We start from the raw sequence: 26,186 nt of genomic DNA on the forward strand, positions 1-26,186 counted from the left end.
CTGCTAATATGGCTATTTTGTATTTTTCCATGTAATTCTCTATGATTATTGGCATATTGTGGGATAGAAATGGTTTCTAGGAATATCCTTTAATTATTCTTCAGATTTTTAATAATCCTTTTTTTTTCATTTTTCCTTTTTTTTTTAATCAAATTAGCTAATAACTTACCTATTTCATTTTTTTAAAAAAACTGTTCCTATTTGTATTTATTGATATTTTTGTTTTCAATTTTGTTAATCCCTTCCTTGATTTTTCAGAATTTACATTTTGGCATTTAATTAGGACTTTTAAATATGTGTTGTTTTTTCTAGTTTTTTTTTTTTTTCTTTTAGAAAGCAAGATGCTCCATGGATTGATTTTCTCTTTCTTATCACTGCAATTTTGATTCCTCAGAAATCCAAAGTCCTCTAGTATCACTGAAAGAATTTCAATATTCAAAAAATGTTTATTTGGTGCAAGGAGAATTTTGGAGCTATAAAAAAAAAAAACTCCTGCCAAATTTCAGAAATGAAATCTATCCTACTGGCTTCTCTTTCTTTATGTCTAGATTGAGATCATTATTCACATGTGATGTCTATTGAAAATACATACTCTGAAGTAACAATTCTACAATCTTTTAACCTAATAATACACCTCAGTAGAAGAGAGATGTACCTTTCATCCATTTATTTTTGTCCTGTGTGCTTTATTGGGTCAACTTCTTTGGAGTCCTTAAAGATTTCATTTAACATGATTTAATTTAGTAGCTGCTTAATTTTGAATTCTTAAGTTTAAAAAAAAAACTATAATGAACTATTAATGTTAATGAATTAAAACTTTCCAAAAAGCATGAATCTAAAAGGAAAAGTCAGAGATGTTTTAGACATTCCTCCATGAGTCTCTTAAATTCTCTAAACATCAATGGAGAAACTGCAGGGAAGCTTTTTCATTTTATTCCATTAAAGTCTATTTCCAGCCCTGTCATTTCATATGGCCTTCAAGTAACTGCACAATTAACTCATAGGTGGACAATACAAAAGCAGCATTTGGGATCTGCCAGATGAGTTTGGCTGTAGAAAGCCAGATAACTTTCTTCTCATACTATCAGGCGTGCTGTCTAAATGAAAGCCTTATATTTGGTGCCCTCTTCTTGAAGCCATATTCTTATCACTTCATGTGGATCAGCAATACAGGAAGCACACTCCTTGGAAATAGTAGCAGTGGCCATAAGTCCCCAAAAGTTGGTGTTTCTGCTTCTCTCAGCTCCATTTGCAGAAGGGGCTGATGGGACGTCTTTTAGCCATTTCTTTAAGCTTTCATAAATAGCAAAACAGATTATGGTCTCAGAAATTCCTGCATATGAGGCTGATAATCCTCTATAGAATCCATAAATGCCTGGTAAACGTATCGAGCACATTGGACAGTGTTCATTTGTTTGAAATCCTTACTTTCTGTTCTAACTGTATCCCAGTTTTAACCATTCATAAAGGATTCATTAAGATATTTATGTTATGAAAGCTGCAGAGCCCAAGGAGAAAATGTGGCCAATGTTGCTGTTAGGCACAAAAATGCTATTAAAATGCTCCTTGATCTTGGAGTAACATGCAAAGTACACAGCCCTCGATGATGCAACTCCAACCCAGTTGGGACACAAACCTCAAAAAAGTGACCTTGGTCCTTCCTTCTCCAAAATTGACTTGAGAACCTGTAAGAGTCCAGGTGATACTGATGTTGTCTGACCACTTTCTCTAGTAATGGAAGGATTTCATTTAAGAGCTATGCAATAATCTATCTTTATGTTTTTTAAAAAGACTTTCTGCAGGATCTCACCATATAGAAAAAGAATCTTCCATTTTTGTTATGAGTTGGAAATCATCCATTATGATAACCATAATGGATGTATCATAATGGACACAAAAAATAAGAAAAAAATTCCTATTTTTTCTGTCTGGTTATTAATAATACTAAGCTTGTTGAAAAAAGAAGTTATTTCTCTTGCATGCTTTTCAAGGAAACCTGTAATATTATCATGTGTTCCCATAATTCTTTTGAGAAAATGATTCTCATTAGAACTGTGAGGACAGCATTACAGGCTTTTGAGTAAAATATTTTTATGGGGAAAAGCAAACATCAAAAATAAAGATAGGGATCTCGTTTTAGCTAAACCTTCAGTCATTTGTAGGACTGTAAAAATTTGTTCTCATTCTGTTTGTTCTCTTTAACATATTTACCACAGACATCCATGATAAATATATATATATATATATGCACATATATATATATTACTCATAAATATTTCAGAGAGGTGAAGAAGCAGATGTAAAATCTTGCAACTATATTGATGTATTGATTTTTAGTTACAAGTTATAAGGTTATTTTTATTATTTGTTCCAATCATTCTGCCCATCATCTGATCTTCTTTCAAAAGACCTTTTGGGGACATCAATGTTCTCAGAACTATATCATTTCTAGATTCCTTTTGAATATGTGCCTGGTCTAATTAAGCTATCTTTGCAATCAATGTTTTCTTTAAGCGGATTTCTATTTCCTTATGATTTGCATCAGTGACTTTGGTATTAACAGCTAAATGTGGGTGACTCTAATGTCATAGGTGGGAAAAAATTTTGTTACAGAAATTGTGAGGCAGCCTGGTGGCAAAGCTGATAAAACATCAGAAAAAAATAAGTTTGAATCCTGCATTGGAAATGTATCAGCTGTTTTACTCTGAGCTCAATCTCGGTCCTGTTTCTTTATCTATAAAGTGAAGATAATAATAGCAGCTACTTCACAAGGTTGTTGCGAGAATAAAATGAAGTAATATATGTGAAGTACTTTAAAAATCTTAAGCATTACGTAAATATCTCATTATTTTACAATTAAAATTTTTTCTTTTGTTTGGTTTCCTCCTTTTTTAATCTTTAAGTGATCTTGGAATAATTTTCTGCTAACTTCTGTTTCCCATCCAGTAATTCTTATTGTTTTAAAGGCAGTACTGTTGCAAATCTTTCCCTCCCCCTCTATACAATCTGCAAATTAGTTTATATTTTACTCCATCCTTTCTTTTGCTATGACATTTGCAGAAAGAAGTAGTTCCTTGTGCTCTTTTGGCTTCCTTATGATGATCACTTTAGATCCATTAAGCTTCTATATAAATGTTGTTATATCCATATCTGTTCTGTTACTCTTTTGTTTTTAATAACCTAGCTTGCTTAAATTGATCATGTGAGAGGTATTTCCATTACAGGTCATAATTTTCATTTTTACCCTTCTAATTTGGCATTGAGTTTTTATTCCTAACATTTTGATGATCAAAATATATAAAGATAACTAATTCATAAATGATTTTCATATCAACAATCATCCATTTCCTTTCTGTGAAGATACAGGATATTTCATTTTTGCATGTGTCATATAATGTTTTATTTGCCATAACATCTAGTACCTCTTGGCTCTCTAGAAAGCTTTCATTTTATTCAAGTGTGAATCCTCTGTATCATTTACAAGACTTTGACTTGTTTTTTTTTTCCCTTGATCCTGGGTCAAATTTTCTAATACATTTTCACTATCTTCCCTATGACTTTCTGAAATTGGGTATTAAATCTTCCAATATTAAAATTGGTTTAATTTGAAAGACAACTAGTTCTTCATAGAATTTCTCTACTTCCTCTTCCTCTGTTGAAGATGTTGGTTCATGATATCCAAGTATCTTCATGGTGATCTTTCTGCTCATAATGGTAACAGCAAAGGGAGATGACTGAATGTCCCAAAAATGTATTTCTGGTTTTCATAAATACAGTGATGAAACTAGCCTGCCAACATCTTGATATCATTCTCTAAGGATTACCTGTGATCAATCCTTGATTTTTTCAATGACTCCCTATTGCCTTTTGATTTCATTTATTGTGAAATTGTCAATATTATTATATTTCCTGTAGTATTATGTTGACTCAATCTTTGTTATCATTAGAATACCAATAGAGGTAATATTTGTAGAAAACATAAAAACCTTATATATATATATATGTATATGTATATATATATGTGTGTGTGTGTGTGTATACGTATATATGTATACATATATACGTATATATGTATATATGTAAATATATACCATTCTTTGCCTCCTCTTTTATGACTCTGTCACCATCACTACAGATACAAAAAGAGGCAGAGCAGGATGGAGGACTATGACATTTTTCTTCATTCGTTGGTTGCCAGTATATGAGCTGATGACATAGCAACCAGTATAAAGCCTTTAGTATATTCCCATCAAAATACTATTTCTGATTACCCATAATAAGCCAAATTAAATGTGGAAAGACATCATTTAATATGTTAAAGCCTTTAGTATGTTATAGAACTTATTACAAACTATTATGGAAGTAGAGATATATATATTTATTTTTTTAAAAAAAGAACTCTATTCTTATACATGTAACTTGGATAAGTGTCTAGCCTCTGAAGGCTCAGTTTTCTCATCTGAAAAATGAAGGATTTGGACAAAATATATGATCTTTCTGGACTTTTCCAGTTTTCATTTTCTATAATATCAAGATCATTTTAGTAAGTTTTGAGAATTTTCACATCATCAAAAAGCATTAATATTGTAATCATTATGTACTGGGCACTGAACTCAATATTAGAGATAGGAAAAAAACTAAAGCAGTACCCCAATTCAATAAGTTAACATTTTAATGGGGAGAGACAAAATGTAAATAGTTATAAAAATATACAGAGAATAAATGAGAGATAATCTCACATGGGAACTAAAAGTTACTGGTAGCATTGAGGAAGGCCTCCTTAGAATTTGGACTGAGAGTTTAAGGAGGCCAAGGAAATTAAAATATGGAGGGAAGATGAGAGAGTATTCAAAGCCAGCAATAAGGCAAAGGGATGAAAAATAGAGCATCCCATATGAGGAATACCAAATAAGTCAATGTGGATGAATCATAGAGTGCATGGACAGGAGAAAAACATAAAAAGATGGAAAATCCAGTGTTCTCTCTTTAGTCAAAAGATAAATATGTCACCCATCAATATCTTGTTAGATTTTGAAATCAATTTTAGATTTGAATTTTAGATGAAAGGAAGATTTCTCATATTAGATCTCACTATTTACTAGCAATCAGTGTTCCCTTTAGACATCTACCTCTCATTGCTTTAGAAAATTCTCTAAGACTGTACATCACAGAAATGGTACATATTTGCTTTAGGGGGAAGGAGTCACTTCACCTTAAAGTACCCCATATCAGTGAAATCACAGGTCTAATCCTTATCTGTTTCCTTATCTTCATCTGATTTTCCAGTGAAACAGAAAATGTTGCTGGTATTATATTTCTGTGCACATACATAAATGTGTGTATATATACATATATATATACACACATATATGTATAGGTATATATATATATATATATATATATATATATATATATATATATATATATATATATATATATATATATATATATACATATATATATATACACATATCTTCTCTAAGACCCAATGAATTGCTTTGAATATCACAGTTTCTCAAAAAATATTTGTTCAATTAATAAATAAGAACACAATGGCGTATGCTTTGCTAATATTCAATAAATGTGAATTGATTTGATTATTCATTCTTAATCACCAGTCCAACTCTCTTATGCTATAAACATATGGATGAAAAATAAAGAATATTCTTTGAGCTATGGAAAGGCAAAAGGCTACTGGTGTCTTTTCTGGTCTGATGAGCTTCAGTTTTGAAGAAATAGAAAAGCCAGCTCAGTCTCTTTTGCCTTTTCTCCCAGAGCCCCTTGTGTGTACTAATTAGCAAAACAGATGCTGTGATGTTGGACCCATTTGACCCCATCAGAACTGGGGAGAATAATGTTCTTATTCCATTAAACATATGAGGGATAGTAGGAGTGGTTGATGTAGAGTGGGGAATGGGGAAAAGAAACTTCTTTCCATGTCCACCCCACTAAAATGACAAGTAAAAGTCAGGCCAAATTTAAAACAATCGTCTGAGTGTTAACTATATTTACACAGCTGGGTTTCTTTGCCTTAAATACTTAGCACTTATTTTAGAAAACTCCTTACTTAATAGCATGTAACAGGAAGGGCAGAAATAGTCTGAATGTTCACAGAAGCTAAACTCTGGTTAAAGGTAGACTTTGAACCCAATATTAGCCCAGATGGGAGCAATAATGAATGTTGATATAGGCAAGCACTATAACCAGAATAAATGCACACCAAATATCTATCAGGCAATGCTATTAAACAACATTTTGCCAATTAGGAAACTGAGGCAGAGATAGGTTCAAAGGACAGAATTCAAGAGACACAGCATTAAAACTGAATTCTGGCCCTTCAGATAGAGAGCATCAAATTGGGATTTTTCCCATGGTGTTTCTAATCTAATTAATAAAGGTAAAACACTAGGAAAGCATCCAGGAATTATTTGTGCTGGGATTAGTTGGTAAATGACTAAAAGTATCTGTGTCTGGATATCTTCTTAATTCCAAATCCTGGAACATGTTTGCTATAAATATGATGTATCATTGCTTTTGGTTTTAAAATATAGATCATTTTTAAGTAGTTCCAATTTAAAAATACTATTTCAAATGGCTCATAGATTTAGATGTTACAAAGTTTCAGTTTGGTTCAATTCAAAAAGTTTTATTAGAATTTTTGATGAGTAGAATATTTGGCAAATATTTACATATTTTTCCTCCAAGATATTTACTATATCTATACATTTCTGGTCTCCAAAATAGCTAGCTACTCCCTACAGTAATCTAGGGCTAACCTTTTCTCTTATAGTTAGTTTCTTAAGGATACTTTCTTTTCTCAATTAATCTATTGCCTTCATCATTTATCAGAACACAAAGGCACTCCATCACAAATAAAAGCCACAACTTTTTCAGCCATTCTCCAATTGATGAGCATCCTCTCAGTTTCCAATTCTTTGCTATTACAAAAAATAAGCCCAAATAATATCTTTGCATATGTAGGTCCTTTTCCTTTTTTTGATATCTTTAGAATTCATTTCTAGTAGTGGTATTGCTGGATCAAAGAGTATTCATAGTTATATAGCTCTTTGGGCTAGTTCCAAATTGTTCTTTATGACGGGTGGATCAGTTAACTATTCTACCAACTGATCATTAGTTTACCTATTTTCTCCTCATCTCTAGCATTCATCATTTCTGATAGGTTTGAGAGAGTACTTCAGAGTTGTTTTAATTTGCCTTTTTCTAATCAATAGTGATTTATTCTTTCATATAACTAGAGATAGCTTTGATTTTTTTTCTGAAAATTGCCTGTTCATATTCTTTGATGATTTATTAATAAGAGAATGGCTTTTACTTTTATAAATTTGATTCAGTTCTATAATCACTGTACATTTGAGAAATAAGGCTTTTATCAAAGAAATTTGCTGTAAAAATTTTGATACTCCTTCCTTATCAATGGTACCTTTTGGCAAAATTTAATTCTTCTGTGTGTCGCTTTTAATGAAATCTATTTTTGCTTTAGCTTTGTCTAAGATCATGATTGCTATCCCTGTCTTTTTATTTAACTAAACCATGTTAGATTATGTTCCATTCTTTTATTTTAAATTTGTATGTGACTCTCTGTTTCAAGCATTTCTCTTTTAAGCAAACAACATATTGTTGGATTTCGATTTCTAATCCATTCCACTATCTGCTTCTATTTTATGGGTGAGCTCATCCCATTCACTTCTAGCAGCTACAAACACTATGAATACTAACTGTTTTTTCCTCCAAATCATTTTATTTTATTTTTATTTTCTTTCTCTTTATCCTGTTTTTCCTCAAAAATCTATTTTGCTAAACTAGGCATTGACCCACACTTAACCCCATACACCAAGATAAGGTCAAAATGGGTTCATGACCTAGGCATAAAGAATGAGATTATAAATAAATTAGGAGAACATAGAATAGTTTGCCTCTCAGACCTGTGGAAGAGGAATGAATTTATGACCAAAGAAGAACTAGAGATCATTATTGATCACAAAGTAGAAAATTTTGATTATATCAAATTGAAAAGTTTTTGTACAAATAAAACTAATGCAAACAAGATTAGAAGGAAAACAATAAACTGGGGAGACATTTTTACAGTCAAAGGTTTTGATAAAGGTCTCATTTCTTTTTTTTTTATATATTTTTTTTATAATATTATCCCTTGTATTCATTTTTCCAAATTACCCCCCCTCCCTCTATTCCCTCCCCCCGATGACAGGCAATCCCATACATTTTACATGTGTTACAATATAGTCTAGGTACAATACATGTGTGTGAATATCATTTTCTTGTTGCACAATAAACATTAGAATCCGAAGGTACATGCAACCTGGGCAGACAGATATTAGTGCTAACAATTTACATTCACTTCCCAGTGTTTCTTCTCTGGGTGTAGCTACCTCTGTCCATCATTGATCAACTGGAAGTGAGTTGGATCTTCTTTATGTTGAAGATTTCCACTTCCATCAGAATACATCCTCATACAGTATTGTTGTTGAAGTGTACAGTGATCTTCTGGTTCTGCTCATTTCACTCAGCATCAGTTGATTTAAGTCTCTCCAAGCCTCTCTGTATTCCTCCTGCTGGTCATTTCTTACAGAGCAATAATATTCCATAAAAAGGTCTCATTTCTAAAATATATAGAGAATTGACTCTAATTTATAAGAAATCAAGCCATTCTCCAATTGATAAATGGTCAAAGAATATGAACAATTTTCAGATGATGAAATTAAAACTATTTCCACTCATATGAAAGTGTTCCAAATCACTATTGAGAAGAGAAATGCAAATTTAAGACAACTTTGAGATACCACTACACACCTGTCAGATTGGCTAGAATGACAGGGAAAGATAATGCGCAATGTGGGAAAACAGGGACATTGTTGGTGGAATTGTGAATATGTCCAGCCATTCTGGAAAGCAATTTGGAATTATGCTCAAAAAGTTACCAAAATGTGCATATCCTTTGATCCAGCAGTGCTACTACTGGGCTTATATCCCAACGAGATTTTAAAGAAGGGAAAGAGACCTGTATGTGCAAGAATGTTTGTGGCAGTCCTCTTTGTAGCGGCCAGAAATTGGAAACTACGTGGATGCCCATCAATTGGAGAATGGCTGAGTAAATTGTGGTATATGAATGTTATGGAATATTATTGTTCTGTAAGAAATAACCAACAGGATGATTTCAGAAAGGCCTGGAGAGACTTACATGAACTGATGCTGAGTGAAATGAGCAGGACCAGGAGATCACTATATACTTCAACAACAATACTGTATGATGATCAATTCTGATGGACGTGGCTATCTTCAACAATGAGATGAACCAAATCAGTTCCAATAGAGGAATAATGAACTGAACCAGCTACTCCCAGCGAAAGAACTCTGGGAGACAACTATGAACCACTACATAGAAATCCCAATCCCTCTTGTCCCTCTGCATTTTTTATTTCCTTCACAGATTAATTGTATACCATTTCAAAGTCTGATTCTTTTTGTACAGCAAAATAATTGTTTGGACATGTATACATATATTGTATTTAATTTATACTTTAACATATTTAATATATATTGGTCAACCTGCCATCTGGGGGAGGAGGTGGGGGAAAGGAGCGGAAAAATTGGAACAAAACGTTTGGCAATTATCAATGCTGTAAAATTACCCATGCATATATCTGGTAAATAAAAAGCCATCATTAAAAAAAAAAAAAAAAGTCTATTTTGCTTTTAACCACTGCCTGACTTAATCTGTCCTCTTTTATCATTCAGCCTCCTTTCTCTTATCCCTTCCCCTCTTAATTCCCTATTGGGTAAGTTACATTTCTATATACAACTGAGGGTGTAGGGGTGTGTGTGTGTGTGTGTGTGTGTGTGTGTATATTCTTCCCCCTTTGAAACAAGTCCAATGATGATGAGAATTAAGCATCGCCTTCCATTTTACTTCATGATCCCATCCACTGTAAATACTTTTACTTATACACAAATTTTATCCAAGAAAAATTTCCACATTCTACCTCTCTCACTCCACTTTCCCCAGTGTATTCCTTTTTCATCCCTTCATTTTTAAGTCCATCCTAATATAATCTACTCACATCTCTGCCCTCTTATCTATGTAAATTCCCTTTAACTCTTCCATTAATGATAAAATTCTTAGGACTTTATGCTTTTCTTGAGGCTTATGTTTGAATGTCAAATTTTATATTCAGCGTTGGGTTTGTTTGTTTGTTTGTTTGCTTGTTTGTTTTCCATCACAAATATTTGAAAATATTTAATTAATTTATTTCAATATCCATTTTTTCTCTTGAAGGGTTATATTTAGTATTATTAAATGAGTTATATTTGATTGTAATCCAAGCTCCTTTTGCCTTCCAGAATATCATATTCCAGTCCTTCCACTTCTTTAACATGGAAACTACTAAATCTTATGTGATCCTGACTGTGACTCCATGATAATTGAATCATTTCTTTCTGGTAGCTTGAAGTATTTTCTCCTCCTTTTGGGATCTCTGAAATTTGGCTAAATTATAGCTAGGAATTTTCATTTTGGTATCTCAGAAGATGATTGGTGAATTCTTTCAATTTCCATTTTATCCTTTGGATCTAAGATTTTGGGACAATAATTTCTTGAAAATTGATATCTAGGCTCTTTTTTTTTAAATCATAATTTTCAAGTAGAACAATAATTCTTAAATTATCTCTCCTGAATCTTTTTTTCTAAGATCAGTTGCTTTTCCAGTGAGTTATTTTACATTTTCTTCTTTCTTTTCATTCTTTTGACTTTGTTTTATGGTGTGTTTTTGATATAGCATGACATCATTAACTTCCACTCATTGAATTCTAATTTTTAAGGAACTATTTTCTTCAGTGAATTTTTTTGTACTTCCTTTTTCCATTTGGTTTATTATGCTTTTTAAGTTCTTTTCTTCAGGGAATTTTTGTGCCTCTTTTACCTAGATGTTAATACTATTTTCACAATTTTCTCATGTCTCATTTCTCTTCCTAATTGTTCTTCTTCTATTCTTATCTGTTTCTTTAATGCTTCCGGGAATTTTTGTTGGGTATGAAACCAATTAACATTTCTCTTAGAACTTTTGTTTATAGCTATTTTCACATTGTTTTCTTCTGAATTTAGGTTTTTGTGGTTAAACATGTTACTATTGTTTGCTCATTTTTTTCTCAGCCTATTTTTTGACTTTGAACTTAATGTTGAAACTGGGCTCTATTCACCTGGGGTAGGAAGGTCCTGTCCCAAGCTTCAGAATTTTTTATACTGCTATTTTCAGAGCTTGTTCTAGAGATCTACAAGATTTTAGTTCTCCAAGTTGGCATGATAAGGGATAAGTGTGGTCACTGTTGTCCTGGTCTATACTCTGGTCTTTATCTAGGAATGACCCCTGGTCCCCTGCAGTCACAAGCTAGTCACAAGTCCACTCCTCTTTGCTTTGGAACCAGAGTTCCTGCTCCCTTGTGACCAAGGCCCTTGTTACTGACTTCTCCAACCTAGAATAGCAACCCAGAATTGTATGCAGTCAGTAGAACTGCCAGTCAGTATCAACCAGCAAAGGATTCCCTATAATTTCTTTCCAATCAGTTGTCTATCCCTCAAAACTGCTGCTGCTACTGCAGCTACTGTTCCTGCCACTGCATGTGTGGATTTCTTCTGCCAACCTCCAAAGTTTTCTTAGGCTGGAAAAATGATTCACCCTGTCCTTTTGTTGGCTTTGCCAATCCGCAATTTGATTTGAGATATTATTATAAAGTTACTTGGAGGAGAGTATTGGGGAAGTTCAACTGGGTTATCTCTAATCTTTTTTCTCTTTTCACATTGTCTACCATACAAATCTACTATTAAAGTCCTCCTTTTATGCAGGTGACTAATTTCTTAAACCCAGTGAATTAAAACTTGATGAGTTCTACCATGCTGGCAAAACTGATTATTGACCTTGTGATGGACTATGTTCCTCCCATATATGGAATCTCTAGCTGATTACAAAAGACATCATCAGAAGGTTAGCCACTAGATGATTTTTTTTTTATCACTGAAGCTTAGCAGTTTTATAGGCAAATATGTGAAGGGATTTTCATATATGTCAGTGGAGAGAGGATCCTTTAAACCTTCAGAATAGAATAAAAAAATTCCAAAAAGACTTGGTTCTTCCACTTACTAGTCCTGTCCTTTTATTCAAGTCACTTTACCTCTCTGATTCTTAATTTCTTCATTCAAATATCCTTCAAAATGCATAGAATAACATTCATAATATCTGCCTTATAGAGTTTTGAAGCATAAATCTCCATAAAAGTACAAGATAATTTCAGTAAAATTAATTCTATAAAATATCCAAGGTGATCAGCTAATTCATAGATCAATATTCATTGATCTATTGACTCTACTGACATGTTTGTTATCAAAGTGATCTATTGGTTTCATTGCCTGAGCAAAGTTTCTTACTTCATCAGAAAGATTCAAAAATGGCTATATTTAGCAAGAAAATAAACAACAACTGATGTATTGGCAAGATCAATAAACACCCTGAATATGCAAATACACCCTGATAGGCCATACATCCCCATTTTCTTCAGTAGTATTTTAGATAATGTCTCCAATCCCCTCATCATTCTAATCTCCATCTTTTGAACCAACTCCAATTTCTTAATAAGCTTTCAAAAATATGGATTCCTAGTGCTGAACACAAAGAGCATTGAATGTGGCCTTAAGGGAACTCAGTTCAAATCAAATCCACAAGTTCCACTTGTGGATACATGACCAAACAAATCATTTAACCTTGATGGAAGTATGTTTAATTCATTCAGCTTCCTCATCTGTGAAACTTATAGGAATAATAAAGAAGTAAGGAAGTAAAATATGTGATGGATTAGATATTCTCTAATGTTTCCTTTCATCTTTAAATCTATGATCACCTTCAAGTGGTTGAAATCATTTGATTATGGGAATCAATTTATCAGGTTTTTTTTTTCCCCCAGAATTAAGGAGGATTTAAGGTTTGAAAAGAAATACACATATATTATCTCATTTGATCTTCATAAGGACCCTATTTAAGCTTATTTTTACCTGCTTTTTAAAGATGAGGACACTGAGATTGCCCAGGGTCACATAGATAACAATAAAGTATTTGCTGTCAATTTGAACTCAGATCTGCCTGACTTGCTAGTTTTATCCACTGAACCACCTGACTAATTAAAAGGTCAACTTATTTAATCATTTGAGTTTTGGCCAGTCAGGTATTTATGGGTTTGTTTTTTTTCTTATATGCTACTACAAAATCCAAAATAAGAGAAAATGCTGGAGTCTCAGGCCCATATTAAAACATTCTATACTCTCCCTTGTTGTCTTGCTAACCATTCAAATGACTACAAAAAGTCCTATCTTCAAATTTATAAACCACACAGAGCTGCTTTGAAAAAAAACAGACAAAAGAAGTGAGAAGTATCTTTTTGTTTTATTTTGTTTTTGTGAAGTCTTTTTTCTTCTGAGTTAATTTTTTTTGGGAGGGAAGTAGAGCTCTGAACCAAATGTGGTGGGTGAAGGAGTAGGGTCAAAATTAAACACACAAACTTCTTTCTACATAGCACCAAAGCAATGGACATTAATTTTCTTCCTAAAAGAAAGCAGAAGCTGATTATTCTGACAGAGGGAGCTCTGTACTTTTTAGGTAGAGATTAAACTGTACCACTGCACATGGAGGCTCCTGTTCAGCTCCTTTGTTAAGAGTTTTTAATAGCTTTTAAAAATTGTTAGCGTGTTACTTTGGTCCACTTTCTAAATAATTTAGAGAACTCATGACCTTGAGCTTTCAAGGAGTTGATGTAGCTGTTCTGGAAATCTCATGACTTGAACTTGAGACTCATTTGCACACAGCTGCACTATGTCCACCACCAACAGCAGTCTGGACCCAGGAGAGGAAAAATTGCAAATCCACAACAGGAGGGAAGGATAACTCTTTCAAATGAAGCCAGGGCTTTCCAGAATGCAGTTCCAGACAATAGCCACCAGGTGTCTGTCTTCACACAAATACCCTTCGCTTCTCTGGCTGAAGCTTTTCCAAAAGATTATTTTTAAATCCCAGAAAATAATATTCAAGTTTTTACTAGTGGGTTTAAATATACAGATGCAATTTCATTTCTGGGAGTCAAACAAAATAATATACAATTCCACTTGTAAGAAACCATTATTATTTTGACTTGCCATCTATTTTGAGAAATTGATAAGGGAAAACATAATTAGAGAACCCAAACAGGCAGAGGATTTGGGGAGAATAATATTTTATTTTTGCCCTTTTCTTCACTGGTCTTCCTTGAAATATATTTGTAACAAGTCCAGTCTTCCCTTCCAGCTGTAGCGTGTAAACAGGAATCAACGCTGAGGAACTTTTCTTCTGATAGAAAGTAGGCCACATCATCATGTTGGCACTGAATGGAATATTCTCCAGTTAACTTAGAAAAACATGAAACATACCAACATGCCTTTACCCCATCAGACTCTCCAGTCTCCTAAATATAGTTCTCTTCCCTGTTGTTTACTGACAAATGCCCCTTGAGAAGCTGAGGTGATGAGGTTGGTTATGTTTCCATCCCAAGGGGTTTAAAAGGCACTGTGAGAGGGGATGATGACTCAAATGAGTAATTTAAAAGCAACATTCAAATAACATGAGTCAATTATAAGACTCAAATCCAAGCGAGGCTATGCCATCCTTGAGGACTACAAACAATCGTCACCAAATAAAAGCACTTCAGTTTTTGTGCTTTAAAAATAAAAGAAAGGAAGGAAGAAAAGAAAAGATGAAAAAGGAAAGGAAAAGGAAAAGAAAAGGGGGAAGGGGAAGGGAAAGGGAAGGGAAGGGAAAAGAAGGGAAGGGAAGAGAAAAAAGAATAGCCTCTTTTGCCCGGTTTTTACTCAGTTAGAACACACAGCACATAGCAGGCGTTTTATGAATACTATGAATTCAATTGAACATGTATGATTACTGAAAAAAAAAACAGAACAAAAATGATGCAGAAATCACTGATTCTTCTGCACTACTAATGCCGTTCAATGGAAAGAGTATTGGATTTTGTATTAAAGAGATTTGGATTCTAGTTCCATAACTATATGACTTTGGCTGAGCTATATAATGTCCATGGTTCTCAGTATCTTCATTTGCAAAAGAAGGAGATTGAACTACATGACCTCTGAAGTCTCTTCACAATTCTAATATTTTATGCTTATAGTCCTATGATCTACTTGTGAGGATGTGTGTGTATGTGTGTGTGTGTGTGTGTGTGTGTGTGTGAGAGAGAGAGAGAGAGAGAGAGAGAGAGAGAGAGAGAGAGAGAGAGAGAGACAGAGAGACAGAGAGAGACAGAGACAAAGACAAAGACAAAGACAGAGAAAGAAAGAGGGAGATACAGAGAGAAAGACAGAGGCAGATATACATAGAGAGAGATACATGTATGTATGTGCTCATATATATGTTGGGGTATACAAATATATACATATATAATGTATATATTTGAGATTCATCTACATAAAGGTAAGCATTAATTACATGGAAACTGATAAATCATGAAAACTTTAGAGAAAATTCAATCTTGAAAAAACAAATATTTTGCTAAGTACACATTTAAGAGATAGGAACTAAATGAGGAGCCAGCCAAAGATTAAGAAGGAGGGAGTAATCTGAGATACTCCTGAACTATCAAAGTGTATTAATACAAAAGCCAAGAAAAGAATTAGAATTAGAATAGTAAGAATATTTGGTGCCTAAATGTTTGCAAAGTGCTTTACATATGAGATAGCATTTTAAAATTATTTAGCGCATTAGCAAAGTGTCTAACACATGATACTTCATAAATGCTTGTTCTCTTCACTCCTTATCACATTCTATCCTCACAATAACCCTTTGAAGTAAGTGTTATTTTTGCTCCAATTTTATATAAGGAAAGCAAGGCACAAAGATGATGAATGTCTTGCCCATACTTACATAGCTTGTTAATATCTGAGGGAAGATTTTCATTTAGATCTGTTCTGATTCCCAATCTAATACTCTATGCATATCATTTAGTTGATTCGTTTAAAAAAGAAGGGATATGTCATGCAATAAAATTTGGGGAAGATCATAGGGAATAAAAAGCAAATTAAAGGTTACTGGCAATAGCAATGAAGAAATCATCTGGTGGAGGTGAGGATGACCAATATAAAAGTTTAATCCAAGTAATTATTGAGTAAGTGGATGATTAGGATCCAGGAAACACACACATATAGATTCCTTTTTCTAGAAATTTGACAGTCAAAAAGAGGTCTGGGGGGAAATGAAGGAGCAGGTAGGTCAAAGGAAAGAAGTTTTTGTTGGCTTTGTTTTGATTGTCTAATGGAAAGTTCTCCTCATATGTGCAGGCTGAAGGAAAGGAGCCAGCCAATAATAGAGAAGAAGAAATTGTATAAAGTTTAATATGTGAGCTTTAGCAGTCTCTTATCACTTAGCATGGAATGTAGAGAAACTGCTCAAGCCAACACTTCCAATGGGGCATAGCAGTTTGGGAACTGATGAAAGGATTTTTCATGAAGTCTTAGACAAGACACTGGAAACAGATTTTCATTTCTTTAAGTGTTCCAAGCCTCATCTTGATTTGGATGATTCAAGGAAGGACCAACCACATTTGTATCCCTTTGTGGATTCCAATATAGTAGGGAATTTCAAAGGACCATAGTCTAGACCTTGCACATAGAAAAAACATTTTAGAAATGTTGAGAGTTGCACTTGGAGTCAAATCAAGCTGAGTTGGAATCCCATCTCAGACACATCTATGTGACTCTAGAAGAGTCATTTAATCTCTTCTATAAAATAATAGCACCTGTCTCACAGACTTTGTTATAAAGATCTAAGTAGAAAATATCTATAAAGTTTTTTGTATCTTATAACTCTATATGCCAGCTGCTTTATATCCACTTTTTCATTTATTCAATGTCTTATATTTGTCTTTGCATGAAGGGAATGAATAATGTTTTCCTCCATGTTGTCTTCCCAGTTTTTTCTTCCACTCCCCAAGGGGGATGAAATAAAAACATCTCTCCCATTGTTGTTTTTCTCCTAGTTCTGCTGTTGTTACAGTGGTTTAAAGTCACAAGATAGACTCTAAAAATTCATAAAAATTCTTCTATTGGTCATCAAGTCAATAAACATGTATTAAGTACCTACTACATACCAGGCACTGTGAAAAGTGCTGGGAATACAAAGAAATGCCAAAATAGCCTATGTCAATCAGGATCTTACCTTTTCATGAGGATCAGGATCAGTTTATCAGAAGTTCTACTTTTAAAAATGGATCCTCTGTATACATTGAATATTCATCAAGATGTTGGGAAGAATATCACTCAAATACTCAAATCTTCAAATGAATCACTGATGTTATCTCTTTCTAGTGAAATAGATCAAAAGTCATCTATGCCTGTTTATACTCTGCCCATCATTATTTCATATAAATTTGCCACAGAGTCTACCAGAACAGTGTTGTCAAACTCAAATAGAAATCCACATAATATCCATGTAGCAACATACTGTTTAAAAAATACAAATAAATATTATCTATGTTGTAGTATTTTAAATTTTATTTTGTTAAGCATTTCTTAATTACATTTTAGTCTGGTTGCACTTGTGAGTATTAACCTTGGTTGTGTTCCCATTTTGTGAGTTTGAGACTTATCTGACCACCCTCTTGATTTCTCTACCATAGACACAACCATACAGACTGACCATAGATTATCCTCCCTCTCACCATGTGATCAGCCCATTAATATTTTACTCATGCATACTTTACAAAGAATTCATAGAAAGAAATGGAATAATATGCTATAGCATAAACAATACATTTCTCTATGGGATCTGAATAATATTTATTTCAATACAAATTATTGGGATTTTGTTGCTATTGTTTCTGAGAGCCACATAATGTACTGCACAAGATGACAGTTTATTTGATTGACATTATTTAACACAAACTGAAAAATAGGAGTCAAAGAATGGTGAGCAAACAAAAATTGTCCTTTCCTTTCTCATCATGACATGGAATGATACTAATTACCTATTAATCCAGATATTTGCTCGGTGCTCATATATCATGTTGAATTACATGAGTAGTCTATCTTGGATTGTAATCTCTTCAAGTAGCAAGAAACAAGGTTTGGAGGCTTTGTATGGTATATGTGATATGATGAAGGGCATCCCAAAATAATGTGGTTCTGTCCATTACATCAAATCGTGTTTTGTGGAAATAAAACATCCTTCTTATGGGTAGAAATATTGACCACAGTTTCTAAATACCACCAAACTAGAAAGCTTCCAAATTGTGACATTGCAGCAGTGTAAACTGATGAAACATTGGATAAATTTGGGATTGTAGCCTAATGCTCTTTATCTGGTTTAAATCTTGAATTGTAGCAGGTTTCTTGTTCTCTTCAGCCAGTGTGTCTATTTATCTTGCTTCAGGAACAATGAGTAGCTGAATCAAGAAGAGATTAGAGGTTGTTGTCATTGTCAGGACAACCCAAACAGAAAATTCCTCATAGATTTATGACTTAAACTTTGAGGTGACACTGAGGAATATAGTTCATCCTCTTTTGTCCACTTAAAAGGATTGCAGCTATGGGAAATTAATTTTTGAAAATTGTGAATTTCCTAGAACTCTTAGGGTTGGAACATCTTATTTGTAAGTCTGGGGCTTCCAGGAGTCTGGGAGAAGCTATAGATACACATCTACTTGGTATATATCTTATTATTCAGTCTCTTGTTTTTAATCATTCCTATATTTGGACTAAATATTGCAAAAGTATCTAAGCATATTCATTAGCTTTTGTTGACTCCTTTATGGAAGATTATATAACTAATATTGAGAAAAATATTTATGTAAATATATATAGGTATACACACTTATACATGTTTATGTGTATATATACATTATATCACATTACACTATATTAAGTTACATTATGTTACATTCTATTATGTTATGTTGCATTATATATTATATATCACCTAGCATGGAATACAGAGGAATTACTCAAGGGGAAGAGTAGGAGCATAGATGTAGATATTTTCAAAGAAGATGTGGAGTTTATCATTAAAGGATTGTGGGGAAGGAGGTGATGAGAACTGTTCCATTTCAGTACAGGGATGTGCTGGAACCCCCAGGCTGATTGTTAAATTTTCAGTGTCAGCATTTACACCTTGAATATCGGCGAATACTGCAATTCAGAGTTGGACTTACTGTTTTTTTGGTTGTCTGGACTTAAGAAAGTGATTAAGAAACTATTAATAATGCAGATTAAATTTTAAGTGTGTCCTACATACATTTCTTCCTTTGTTTTTCTTTCCTTAAGAGCAAGTTGTTAAACATTTATCAGTGTAATTCTGGATAAATCCATAAATCCACAATCTCCAGGTAGTGAGTCAATGCTGTCAGGAAAAAATAAATAGAACTGGATGATCTTAATTTGTTTATTCTCTGGGTAACATAGCTTCACCAGCATTTCTATCTAATGAGGTACATATGCACACACACACACACACACACACACACACACACACACACACACGCTGGGATGAGTAAGGACATGTCGAACTTAGAATCCTTCCTTTTGAATAGAATCATAGGATCAGGAAAGGGTTTGAATCACCTAGTGATTTAATGGTTAACATTTAATTCTTAAATCTAGTATGTTTTATTTATTTATATATGTTCTCCCAAGGAAAGGAATATTGATATTTTTTATCTCTAAATTCATTTCGATCTAATTGACAATGATTTTGTATCTACTATGGGTAAATCACCCTATATAAAGCCTTTATTTCATAAGAACTTAAGCTACTAAGGGAAATACAATCTGTATACATAAGTACAATATACTGTAAAGTGACATGAAAAAAGAGATTGGAACAAAGAATAATGTGAAACTTTGAAGAGGCAGATCTTTGTGAGCTTGAAGTATTTTATATAGACTAAATTTTGTTACATTGCAATTCTATTAAAAATGTCTTCTTGCTAGTGGGAAAGAGAGTAAATGCACAAAGCATTCTTCTAAAGCTCTCTGCTACTATTGAGACAGGTAGATAGTATTGTAGACAGAGTTCTGACCCTGAAGTCAACAAGGCCTGAGTTCAAATTTTATCTTCTTAGCTGTGGAATCTGAGAAAGTAGCTTAAAGTCAGCCTCTGTTTCCTCAAGTGTAAAATGCAAATAATAACAGCACCAAGCCAGAAAAGTAAAATGTGAATAATAATATTTGCAGAGCATGGTTGTTGTGAGTATCAAATGATTTGCAAAATGTTTACCACATTATAGACATTGAATAAATGTTCATTCCACCCTTTCCACTCATTTTACATGCTATCTCATTTGATGTTCAGAATAACCCTATAAAATAGATTAGGAACTGAGGCTCTGGGAATTTAAGTGTCCCTGAGAGGCAATATAGTCTAGCAGTAATTCTCAAACTTTATACTATTAAATATTATTGAGGGTCTGTCAAAAGAGTTTTTGTTTATGTGGATTATATTTGTAGATATTTACCATATTAGAAATGAAACTAATTTTGAATTTTTTAGACCTTCTTAAAGGGTTTCAGAGACCTCCCAGGATTCTTTAGACCAAAATTTTGAGAACCACTGATCTAATGGATATAGTGCTCAGCTGAAATTGAAATCAGCAAGATATCAGAATCAGTTGAATTCTGCCTTAAACATTTTCTAGCCATGTGACCCTGCACAAGTCATTTAACCTTTCTCATTTTCCTGATTTCTAAAGTGAGAGGGTTCAAGTCAATGACCTCAAAGGGCCCTTCCAGCTTCAAATTCACATCCTTCTAAGTGATTTGTCCTTGTCTCTTAACGAACAATCTGATTATAGAAGGCAATCCTCTCTCCAATGTATCACAATTTCTTCTTTTCTTTATTAGCACTACAAAGATATTTGAAGACGGAGGTAATGAAGCAGCAGTTACCACTCAGAAAGCAGTGTTTTCTGGCATTGCTATATCTGACACCTACAACAGCATAGCTACCATACTCAAACCCCTTGTAGCTCCTCAATTGCTCTATTCAGATTTACTCTCAGTAATATGGTGAGGAAAAGAAAGAAGAGAGGAGAGGAAGGGAAGGAAAAGAAGAAAAAGAAAAGGAGGGGAGGGCAGAAATAGGGGGAAAGGAGAGGAGTGGGGAAAAGAAAGGAAAGAGAAAAGAGAAATTCAAACATCAGCAGCAAGACCTAGCTAAATAGTATTGAAGAAGAAATGGGAGCAAACAATGTAGGGAGGTCAAAAAAATATATGAAGATGGAGCTTTTGCCTTCCTCCCCTCACCCCCTGTTTTCATCTCCATCCTTTTCCACTGCCTCACAACAGAGGTTTTCTAATGGCTTTGATTACAAGAGCCAGTGCTAGGGATCAGGGCCAAGTTATATATGTGTATTTATGAAGCACACCTCCTGCTGCATTTATGAGGAATCTTGGCTATTAATATCATAAATCAAGGAGGTTACTATGACAGGTCTAAATATTGGAGCCTCATTGTTAGTTTGTATTTTCTGTGAACTTTTCTGTTCTAACACCATGCTCCTCCCAAATCATTTTGACAAGCCTGTTGCTTGCTTGCTCAGAAATAATTGGAAAAGAAATTTGAGGGAAGCAGGGGCTGTTCTCTCCCTTTCTTCAGTGTTACCGAGTGTACTTACCAGCAACAAAGCCCAAGGAGATGGGATTTTAAATCTTAGATTCAGACCAAGGAGGGACCTAAAGTAATTTAGTCTAATTCCCTGTCCCCCATTTTACAAATGAGATTTCCCCACAGATAGTGGGAGAGAACCAAGGGTAGAATTCTTGCTCTGTCTCTAAATCCTGAGGTCTTTCCACCATATCTTATTTCAGTACCTACACATAGTATTAAATGAAGTATCTATTGCATGGTTATGCTAAGTTCCATAGGGAAAAAAAGGCAGCAATAAATAAATACCAGTAAGGACAGACATGAAGCTTCACCATAGTAGAAGCAAATTGAGAAATCTATAAATCTATGGAAAGATATCTTAATATTATATAAATATCTACCTGGCAAACACAATAGAAACATGTAGAAGGAAATCTGGATATCAAAATCATATCAGGAATTCTTAGTTCCCTTAATCAACAACTGAAAGTAAAAGCTAAAAAACAAAGTACAAGCATCATAAAACAATAAAATAAACAATTTAATATCAAACAAAAATTTTACTATGCACATGATTATAACCAGATCTTGAAAACTATGATCTAAAGTAGAATTTTTTTCTTTGTTTTTAACTCTTACCTGATTGGAATTTAACAAATATAATTTTGAATTCTTATGGCTATTATGAATTTTTTAAAATAAAATTTATTTTACTCTTCTATTTAAAGTGCTATAATTACTTTTAAATGGAAATAGTATTATAGATTTCTACTATATGAGTATACCTCTGTATCAGAACATTTTACTAAATAAAGAAATCTATAAAGTCTTTTAAGAAAATATGTGGGTTAAGGAACAAAAAGTATACAAAGACTAGCTAATTATTAATTTGGTAATTATTGAAAAAGCTACTCAAAATGTATACTGTTTTGCTGATTACTACATATATATGAATATAGATAATATATTTGCATGTGTATATAACAGATGTAAGTATAATAAAGCAATAGAATATTTGAGATATACGTATATATATATATATATATATATATGTATACATATACAGAAAACATTCCCAATTTAAATAACTTCACCAATACAAACATGTTAAGAACAATTCATATAAAATATGTCATTTTTTCAGAGGAACCATTTAAATGCATTATGGTTCTATCACAATATCATTCATAGGATGATATTAAATCATATGAATCCATTAAAAAATACATGAAGTAGATCATTCATCTTGTGGAATTTTTCTCCAATGATATCAAAATGATATTTGAACTTAATAAGTATAAAATTCATAATGTACACTAAGGGAAGATAGTGACTAAAGGTTTCAGGCTTGAATTTAAAGGTTAAATTAAACTAGTGAATAAAACTTATACTTATAAATTAAATCATTTCCCAAGGCAAGAAACATGAGACACACACAAACAAAGAGGAAGCTGTGCTGAATATGCTAAGAGACTCAATGGCATCCTGAAATCAAAGCCAAATATGAAAATACATTTTTAGCAATGACATTTATACAATGTGAGTCTTGAAGCATATTATCAAAACTAAAAAATATACCATGATTGCTTTAGAAATTATCTATACAAAAACTTATATAACATTAATTAAATGTAGATGCCATCATCCCCAGGTTGCTATAGATGAGCATTTCCTCATTAAAAAAAAAAATGAGCAGATTCATAGAAAGCACATTATTAACTGACAGCACTTAAACAAGCAGTGGTTGCATTTATATTTGCATTTGTCAAATATAATGAAAAGCTCTTTACTTTCAGATGGAACTGTGAAACTGCCAAAATCAAAGAATGGAAATTTTAAAATGACATCATATGAACTCAATTAATAATATATAAAGTATTAAATAAATGACTGAATTATGCCAATTTATTTGCAGAAATAAAGGCCTTTATTGTATCAATTTGGGAACAAGGCATTGACACCTGAAATTATAGGAAGATTATCTTGAAGGAGCCCAACTTTAGTAACCAATATAGATTATATAACAAAATAATATAAATTGTTCAACAAATCACTAATGTATGCCTTTAGAATTTGTTTAGCAATATTTAACTCATTACTAGAAGTATATATCAGAAGTTTATTATCTTTAATGGAATAAAGTGATAAATTTCTATATTATAAATACAAAAGACATGGCTCCAGCAAAAAGCTGTCCTGAAAGAGAAAAAAAAAGATTATTACAGAATAAATTGTTGTTCATAATTTCCCAGACATAAATTAACCTATAAAACTTAGTAATTGAATATATTAAAATAAATTCCATCATACAAAAGCAAATGTCTTTTAAGCTACATGGAAAAAGAATATAGTATCCCAGCTAAAATCCTATCTTTTATAGAAAGTCTTCCTCAATCCCCCTTAATTCTAGTATTTTCTTTCTTTTGGTTATTTCCAATTTATTGTAATATATATATATATATATATATATATATATATATATATATATATATATATATACATATATATATATATATATGTGTGTGTGTGTGTATGCATACATATATATGTACATATATATACACACATACATGTGTATATATTATCTATATATAATACAAATACAATCTTTGTATATGTTGTTTATATGTGATCTCCCACTTTAATCTGTATGCTCCATGAAAACAGAACTGATTTTTTTGGTCTTCTTTGTGTATATCTAACCCTTAATACAGTGCCTAGTATATATTGGGTATTTAATAAATATTTGTTAATTGATTATTATTTTACCTGCTACTAGATTGTACCAAAGATGTTTTCAATTGACTTTTAGAGCATACATAATATTTTCTTCAACTATAAAAATATATTATTTTATCTGTTTTACTTATTTACTTATCAATTTCATCTATGCCATTAGTCATATAATATGATAGGACAATAGCAAGTTATCCCCCAACTATGATAAAATTAGCCAAAGACAATAATAAAGATTGCTAACATTTGTATAGCATATTAAGATTTACAAAGCATATATTATTTCAATGGCTATGTAAATCATTTTTGATATTTCACTCTCACAATGGACCAATAACCAATAAGTGCAACTCCATAACTAAGGCATAGTGAGCAAGAATGTTTTATTGTATAGGATTTATGACTAGACTTCAAATTCTAAAAATGAGAATACTCTTTTATATTCTACTTTCACAAATTCTTCAATCTTCTATGATTTGTCTTCATGTTTTATACAAAGATGTCTGGGAAGTGAAAAATTAGAAGGTAGGCTCTTTGACCAGGAATCTGTGGATCACAGTGACTGATCATTATCTCGTTTTCCTGACTTCAGTTTATATAACTTATAAGGAAGCTTCCCAACTATTCCTTTGAAAAGTGACCTCTTTGAATGACTTCAGATCCTTCTATTTTGATTAAGCATGTGTCAGCTTATTGTTAGTGTGAGGAGAAGATATGAGCCTGTTATTTTCCTCTATTCACTACACAAACAAGTTAATGACTCAACAAGCAGTGCATACAAGTCACCCCAGCCTTCAGATGATAGGGAAATGGTCATTATAAATTGGTTCTGTGCTACTTTTGCAGGGTTGGCAAACAATGACTTAGAATTAAAAAAAAAAGATGGAAGCAGGGAGTTCCTTTATACTCATTTGCTTTCTTCCTAGCAGTAATCACACGTACACAGGAAATGTTTTATTCTTTATTATACTCTTTTATCTAGGGATGATGCAGGTAGGTTTTGTGGATTGTTGTTTTTTGTTTTAAGAGGTAAACATGTGAATAATGGAATGATAAATATGATTAATGAAGTGATTCTATATGCCCTAAGATATTTTTGTCAGATGTGGCAAAGAAAGAAAAAGCTGCTTCCAATGTTGTATTAGAATAAGATAACAGTACATATAGTAAGCCAGGCATGGTGTTAAGGAAATGAATTCATATCCAGCCTAAGAGATTTAATAGCTGTGTGACTCTGAACAGCACATCTCTTAATTTCTATCTGCCTCAGCTTCCTCAATTGTAAAATGGGTATAATAATAAGCCTTACCTTCTGTAGAAGCCTTTCCTGGTCTTCTATAATTGTAGGGACTTTTTTATGTTGATTATCTTCAATTTTTCAAGTCTCTGGCTTATTTGGACATAATAATTTGCACAGTCTACTCCATTAGACATCAAATTCTTTGAAAACACAGATTGCTTTTGCTTTTCTTTGTATATCCAGCATTTAACACAGTGTCAAAACACATAGAAGAAGCATATAAGATATACTTGTTGACTTGACGACTTCTCCTTTTAAATGCTTCCAAAACATTTTTGCTGAGGGGCCAAGAGATGAAAGATGGGACTCAAGGGAGGAAAATGATTCTGAAAGATAGAATCAAACATAGTCTCAGGAGATGCGATACCATAACCAGTTTGAGAAATAACTAACATTTGGGTTTGGCCAAAATGTGAAGCATGATTGCTGTCATAAATATTGGTGTAAGGACTTTG

At 32.8% G+C, this 26,186-nt stretch overlaps 1 pseudogene; it reads right to left on the minus strand.

Moving 5' to 3' along the window:
- Positions 1–961: 961 nt before the first annotated feature.
- Positions 962–26,186, minus strand: part of LOC141540914 (solute carrier family 25 member 33 pseudogene) — a 153,270-nt pseudogene continuing 128,045 nt past the window's right edge.

The sequence above is a fragment of the Sminthopsis crassicaudata genome, chromosome 4 (genome assembly GCF_048593235.1).
Source record: "Sminthopsis crassicaudata isolate SCR6 chromosome 4, ASM4859323v1, whole genome shotgun sequence".
Classification (NCBI taxonomy): Eukaryota; Metazoa; Chordata; class Mammalia; order Dasyuromorphia; family Dasyuridae; genus Sminthopsis; species Sminthopsis crassicaudata.